This window comes from Dermacentor andersoni, chromosome 1, assembly GCF_023375885.2.
Source record: "Dermacentor andersoni chromosome 1, qqDerAnde1_hic_scaffold, whole genome shotgun sequence".
NCBI classification, from domain to species: Eukaryota; Metazoa; Arthropoda; class Arachnida; order Ixodida; family Ixodidae; genus Dermacentor; species Dermacentor andersoni.
This window is the reverse complement of record NC_092814.1, coordinates 126,880,024-126,887,196: the sequence shown is the minus strand read 5'-3', so window position 1 is coordinate 126,887,196 and position 7,173 is coordinate 126,880,024.

Genomic DNA, 7,173 nt, shown 5'->3' with positions numbered 1-7,173 from the left:
CAGCATTTGAGCTGCCGTGGCATTGTCATGTTGAGACCCCCCCCCCCCCCCCCCCAGCACGGAAAATTACTTACAGCAAAAGATCAAGGACCTGGACCGTCGAATTATAGGGTAAGTTTGAAGATTAATGTGCAAAAACATAAAGGAATGTTGGGACCCTATAACGTAAAACTATTCCAATATGTTTCTATTCCAATCTCCTGACGTCAGATTTGCGTAACCACCGAAGCAAGCACCGGGCGGTCACCCGCAGAGTTGTCTGAACACACCAATAAAACGATCTCCTCGTTCATAGGAGGTCACTTTTCCTTGCTTGAAAAACGAATAACATTGCCTACACTGAGCGGCTTGTCGTATCTAATTAGCTGACAAGAGGCGAGGAGAGCGCTCAAGTGGAGAGGGATTCGATGGGGCAGAGCCAGTGCGCTGAAAATTGATAACCGGATGAAGAGGGTGGTGCCGGCGTCTGCCATTGGTCTTCTTTCCCTTACTTAGCTTGCGGTGGCTGGTCGAAAATCGCGGCGGCATGCAACGGAAGCTTAAGAATGACGCTAAAAGGGACACTCAGCAAAGAAGAGTTGGCAGAATGAGGTGGTAAACGTGCCGAAAGTGCTCGAAAACGTTACACGGCCACGCAAGAAGTTTTATTATGCGCAAATACACCTATGCTCTCCGGCAGGTGCGAGTAGCCAGCGCCTGAGTGATCGGCGGCAGCCATCTTTTATTCCTTTCGGAACGGGGCAGCCTGCGGCTATTCAGAAGAAAATTCAGTTTTGTGCGGCATATTAATGCATCTTTCATGCGTAAACGTCATTTTGACGCGGTGAATTTTGGCGGTTTTGTGAGGTCGCGTGACAGGCAGGTGAAGTGGGTGCAGTCCGAAAGCTTTTGACCAATAGCCGGAGGCTAATGGCGAAAAGGTGTCAAATCAGAAATAACTGTTTTTCTTTTTTCTGTGAAATCATGCATAATCAGTGTGTACACATCATATCAGATGAGGAGGTATCGCGGTTTTCGTTACGTCGCGTGACAGACAGGTGAAGTGGGGGTGGTCAAAAAAAATTTTCGACCAATCGTGGAGGGCTGATAGCAGAATTGGAATATAAAAGTTTGGAATAGTATTACGTTATAGCCCCCATGAATAGCCTCGTGAATGGAACAATAGTTAACGATCTGGTGTTGGCGTATACAAAAGCAGTAAATGGATGCATATACCTTTTTTATACGAAGTATTCACAGCGAACCAGGATCATGAGAAAGAAGTCTATAGAAAAACAAAATTTAGGAGCGTTTGGAAGGCACTTCCAAACCAAGTGCTGCAACTTGTCGATATTCCTGAAAAGAAAGGTATGCATATAATTACTGCATTCTGCCGGTACTAATATATGGGGACGAAACTATGAGGCTAACAAAGAAACCTGGAAGGAAGCCAAGGACCGCGAAAAGCGCGGTGAAACCGAAATATGATCAGTGTAACGTTAAGAGATGAAAAAGGCATAAACGCGGGTGGTCGATATTCCGTTGTTGAGATTAGGTTTTGTTTGGCAGTCCATCCAATGCGTAGAACCTACAACGGTGCTTATATTAAAGTGGGAGAAGCGATTGTTAAACTATTACCTTACTTTCCTTAAATCGTTCTCGAACGCTGCCGCTGCGCTATAGGTTCGGGTGAGGACTTGGCGAGTACGTTTGCCAGGTGCGTGAGCAAACGAAAAGAAAGGCGCGCTGCTGAATCCGGGGTGACAAATGTTACGAGAAAACGCTCCGTAACCGGAAGATGACGTCAAATAGCTTCCACGATAAAAAGACACACAGCGCGGGAACACATAATACGAATTGAACGTAATACGAGGCGCATGCCTCGGCATACATCTGTAGGTGATGCCGACGCTGAGAAATAACGGCATTTACAAGAGCCCGGCGGACTTCTCCCGGAAGCGAGGAGAGTCAATCACGCGCCACTATACGCTCTTCACTGCGGTCTCTGTACACGTCGCAGCGGTCATCGGTTCTTCCGAAGTCCGCGCTCACGTGTACAAAGAACCGCGCGGCGCCGCCAGCGACTGCTTTCATGATTTTTTTTTCTTTCAATCGTGATTGCATCTATCCGCAATCCGGCCATTCACGATCGCGCGGTTCGGAAACGTGGCCGGGCCCACGAGTGGCCTGGTTGCCGGAATCCGCGTGCATACTCGCGTATACGGCCAGCTGGCATCGCCCCGCGGGCACCGGTAGCGTACGATTTCCTGGCCGCGCGGTCGACCACCACCAGGAAACGGGCAATCACGCCAACAGCACTCGAGACTTGATGAGCGTCCCCGAGTCGCGACCTTTACGCACCATCGGCGGTCTTTATTTATCGCCGCCGGCGACCTGGCGAGGTCTGCGTCCCACATAAAACCCGCTCTCCGACGCACTTTGGCGGCAAATAGAGGAACCCGTCGGGACGTTGCTTATGTATGCGCTGTTCGGCCGTGTCCTGACGCTCCAAATGCGTGCACGCACCGCCATCGCGACCTGAGCGAGAGTCTCTCGCGCGCGCGCCCGGTATAAACGAAAGTGATAACAACATCGCGAGTATATAGCTACCGGTCTCTGCCTCTTTACGCTCGACATCTCTCCGACGCTGGACGCGAAGCTGCGGGTCACCCAATAGGCCCGAGAAAGGGATGAAATCAGACCCGTGGCATTCCTGAAATATATCACTATATAGCCAATATTTCAGTTGAAAACGCTACCTGCCTCAAACAGGCCTGCATTCATCTATTCGTTGCCCTATATTGTTAATTCTTTAGCACATAAGTCTTGCGGCAAATCCTCCTAATATGAAGAGAGAGAGAGAGCGAGAGAGAGAAGAAAACGGTGCGGCAGCCAACTACACATGACGTCACCGCGCCATGGGCAATCAATGCCCGTGAGCATATCCGATCGCGGTTACGGCGACCGCCAATATGAAGTAAATTGTGGTTTACACGTGGGGACGTTCTTGCATCAAATAAATTTTAGGCCATCATCGTTGGGTAAAGAATACACACGCAGATAACCATAACTGATCCTCCTGATTATCATTTTACAGCGAAAAGTTGTGATAGGAAATGGAACCGTTCATGTTATTTCGCTGGGTCAGTCGTTAGGTCGCTCGCCTTGGATGAGGCATGACACAACGTAATGAAAAAAAAAAGCAACAACCCCGAAATGTCTCTGTGTTATTTTCACCTTTACTTAGTCAGTGACCGCAATTTCTTCATCATCATGTTACCTGACCAGACGAACTTTCGTCGAACTCTTGACTACATTTCCTACAGAACTAACTACGGGCAAGACGTCGGAACCAAAATTTCCCTGTTTGTTGCATTTACGTCCAGAAGAGCCGCCTTCAAGTGCCACATGTCCTTCAACCAGACGTGCAAAGTGGGATGCCTTGTCCCAAAAAGTCTGCGCTTGAAGACACCGGTTGCATCAGCGTGGGGCCACAAGATAATTCGACGAGCCGAGAGGAAATTATTGGCAACAAGGGCTCAAGAATGCCGACAGAAAATCAAGGATTTGGAAACGGAAACTTTCTTCGCAAGGCGCCAGCTAGAACACGCCATTCTTCAGGACTTCCCGGACGTACAGCTTCATGCAAATTTCATGGCGACGTTAAGAGAACGCCAGTGCAGGAAGTCGCAAGAAAGTAAGCTCGACGCTCTTAGGCCGAAGGAACCCACCAAACCAAGGAAGTCATCCGCAACTTATCCTCCTACAAGCCTACTGGATCTGAAGCTGCCGTTCTGCGCAAGGGCTTGAACTTCAACACTGGCACCTCACCCAACCCGGCGAGAGTAATCTGCGCCGTGGAACGCGCCATCATTCAACTTCCTTCCGAAGCAAGATAAGAAGCGGGCACCCGCGCCATTGGTGTTCTGTCAAAGTGGCGGACGCGCAACCCTCAAGCGCGATTTTCATCTGATGAGAAACAAGCCATCGAGGGACTCCGGAACAATGCCTCCATAGCCATCCTTCCGGCAGATAAGGGAAACGCCATCGTGTTGCTGAACAGAAGTGAATACAATGAGAAAATGAAGGATTTGCTCTCAGACGAGGATACCCACGTCGCGATTCAAAAAGACCCGACGGTAAACCTGTGAACAAAACTGTAAAAGCTCTTTTCCAAGGTTTTTAAATTTGTACCACCGCAGCAAAAGTATCTCTACCATCGCCTCTTGCCTGCTAACGGGTCCGCACCTGCAATATACGGATTACCGAAAGTTCACAAGCCATGTGTTCCACTACGGCCTATTGTCGACTTCACAAGGTCACCGCTGTACCGGTTATCAGGTTACCTACACCAAGTGCTGGGCCCGCTCGCCTGCAAGACAGCGACGCACATTTCGAATTCTTCAGCCTTCGTGGAGAAAGTGCGCGACATTTCCATGGATGAAGACGACATTATGGTGTCATTTGACGTGAAGTCGCTCTTCACTTCAGTGCCTGTTGACCTGGCCGTAGCTACGTGCAGAGATGTCCTGCTGGCGGACGACACGCTCGCTGAGCGCACCCCTTTGGAAGTAGAGGACATTGGCGAGCTTTTAGACTTTTGTTTGAGCAACAGGTACTTCGCTTACGACAAACAGTTTTACAGGCAGGTCAACGGAACTACCATGGGTGCTTCCATTTCCGTCACTACCGCCAACTTGGAGGTCATTGGAGGTCAATGGAGGTCATTGAACAGAACGCCCTCGCTGACTTCGCTCCCGCGCCAAAGGTTTTCATCCGCTACGTAGACGACTGCTTCTGCATTGTGCGAAGGCAGGACGCTTCACGCCTCCTACGTCTTCTCAACTCAGCAGACGCAGCCATACAATTTACTACAGAATACGAGTGTGACAATAGCCTCCCCCTCCTTGACGTCCTCGTGCGGCGAAGTGGAACGAGACTCTCATTTGCCGTGCATATAGGAAGGCGACTCATACCGGCCGGTACTTACACTTCAATTCATGTCACCCGGCTTGCCACAAGCAATCCGTTGTCTCATCTCTTGTGAGCGGGCCACATGCATCTGCTCATGTGACCACGAAATGCAGAACGAACTGAAGACAATTCGTCACGAATTATCCAGGAACGGGTAGCCCAAGAAGTTTATTAACAAAATGGAAGCTCGTGTCCTCCATCGAAAACCGTCTCAAGGCAAGTCGTTCACGAAACGCACTGGCGTCCCATATGTGCCTGGCGTCAGCGAAGCTCTTAGCCGCGCATTCTCAAGATACGATCTTAGAGTAGCACACATGTCATCCAACAAGCTGAGCTTGTTAACGTAAAGGATCGGCTTGAAAGCAAGAATTACCCCGGTGTCATCTACAAGGTACCATGCGCTGACTGCAGCTGCAGTTGCATCGGCGAAACCAGCAAATTCACGAGAAGATTAAAAGAGCGCCAAAGGGATGCCTCCAACAAGAAAAAATCCTCGAACGCCCTTGCCAAACACGCCGATAATCGCAGTCACCGCATCGATTGGGAAAACACTGCTATAAAAGCTAAGGAAAAAAATCCGATGACGCGACTCTTGTTAGAATCTTTATTTATTCAAACTACAGATAACAGTATCAACAGGACTGATGGAAATCTGCCTGCCAACTACACCCGTTCGTTACGCCACATTTTGGCATAAAAACGACTTGCGGCTCTTGTCCGCTTTTAGTGTGATCAAGTAACCCGCACGGGTCCCGAAACGTCTCTGTGTTATTTTCACCTTGACTTGGTCAGTGACCGATATTTCTTCATTAAAAAAAACTACAAGGCTTATTGTCTTTGAAAGCCAGATATATATGTTACACGCGGCAATAGCCTATAGGGGAACCTACATTTCCTGTGATAAATGTATTTACGCTTACAAACCTTTAAGAATGCGTTTATACCATCTACAATTATTGACACCATATTGCAGTTTGTAGAGAATCCTTATTAATATTTACTTATTAGTATTACTATTTAATATTTGCAGGCCTTACGTCTAATGACTTTTCCAGGTTTACTATTCATCGCATGCATCCATGCGAGTGTTTTAGGTTTATTATTCATTACATAAAAGAAGGGGAGAGGGGGGCTACTTCCAAGCTGCGTGCTCCTTTGAATTAATTGTCTTATCCGCGAGTCTGCAGAACTTCCTGAGGTGGCACTGGAGTTTTCTCCCAAGTGTGACAGGAGTACCCGGAGGGTTCTTCTCAAGATCAAGAGTGAGCCTTATAATGTATCGAGGAGTCGTGAACTCATAGGTGCTGTTTGCTGCAATTGATGTGCTACTCGTCGCGGTGGCTTAGCAGGTACAGCGATCTGCTGCTGAGGTCGCGAGTTCGAATCCTGGCCGCATTCTGACGGGATCGGAATACAACTACGTTCGTGTACCGTGCTTTGGGTGCACGTAAAATAGCCCCAGGGGCTCAAAGTTGATCCGGAGGCCTCCCCAACTACACGGCGACTCTCGCAACCCGCGAGTTTCTTTGGGACGTTAATCCCCGTAGTTTAATTCAATTAGTCAACTGAATCAAATATTTACTGGAATCAAGGCTTTATTAAATTATAAATAATTCCACGGATACTACTGGCTTTCCTTCTTGGCGTTCCGCTTATCCCGAACTACGCCACAGAACTAGCCGGCTTTGTGTACCGCCCAGGTTTATTAGAAGCGGGCTTTCAGCAGCATGGCGCGAGGGGTCACGTGCAACGTTGAGCCGTATGAGCAGTCGCCGCTCGCGTGCCGAGCGCCATTAGTTGGGGCGTCACCGTGTGGGCTGCTTTTTCGCCCGGCGGTGGCCGCGGTACGTTCCGTTTAGAGGCATTCAAACAAAAGGTTCATTTAGCGCGCTCGCGTCGGCGAACTATGGAGGGACGTGCGCTGGCAGACCGCGGCGCTCTTGACGTAACGAGCGTCGCCGTATATACACGCTACACGCACACACTGCGCGCGCATGGTTGATGGTGCCCCGGCGCGGAAACCATTTCGGCGAACAGCCTTCCTTCCCTGTGAAGCGTGAATCTGTGCGTCGCACAAACGGGAAATATCGCGGATAGCAAGCGCGGGTTCCCCAGAGCAAGCTAAAGAAAGGAAGAAAGAAAGAAAAAAAAACATGGGAGTACCGTTAGAGTCCAAAATGGTGTCGTGACTTGATGCTCCAGAGTTTTCGGTGCTCTGCA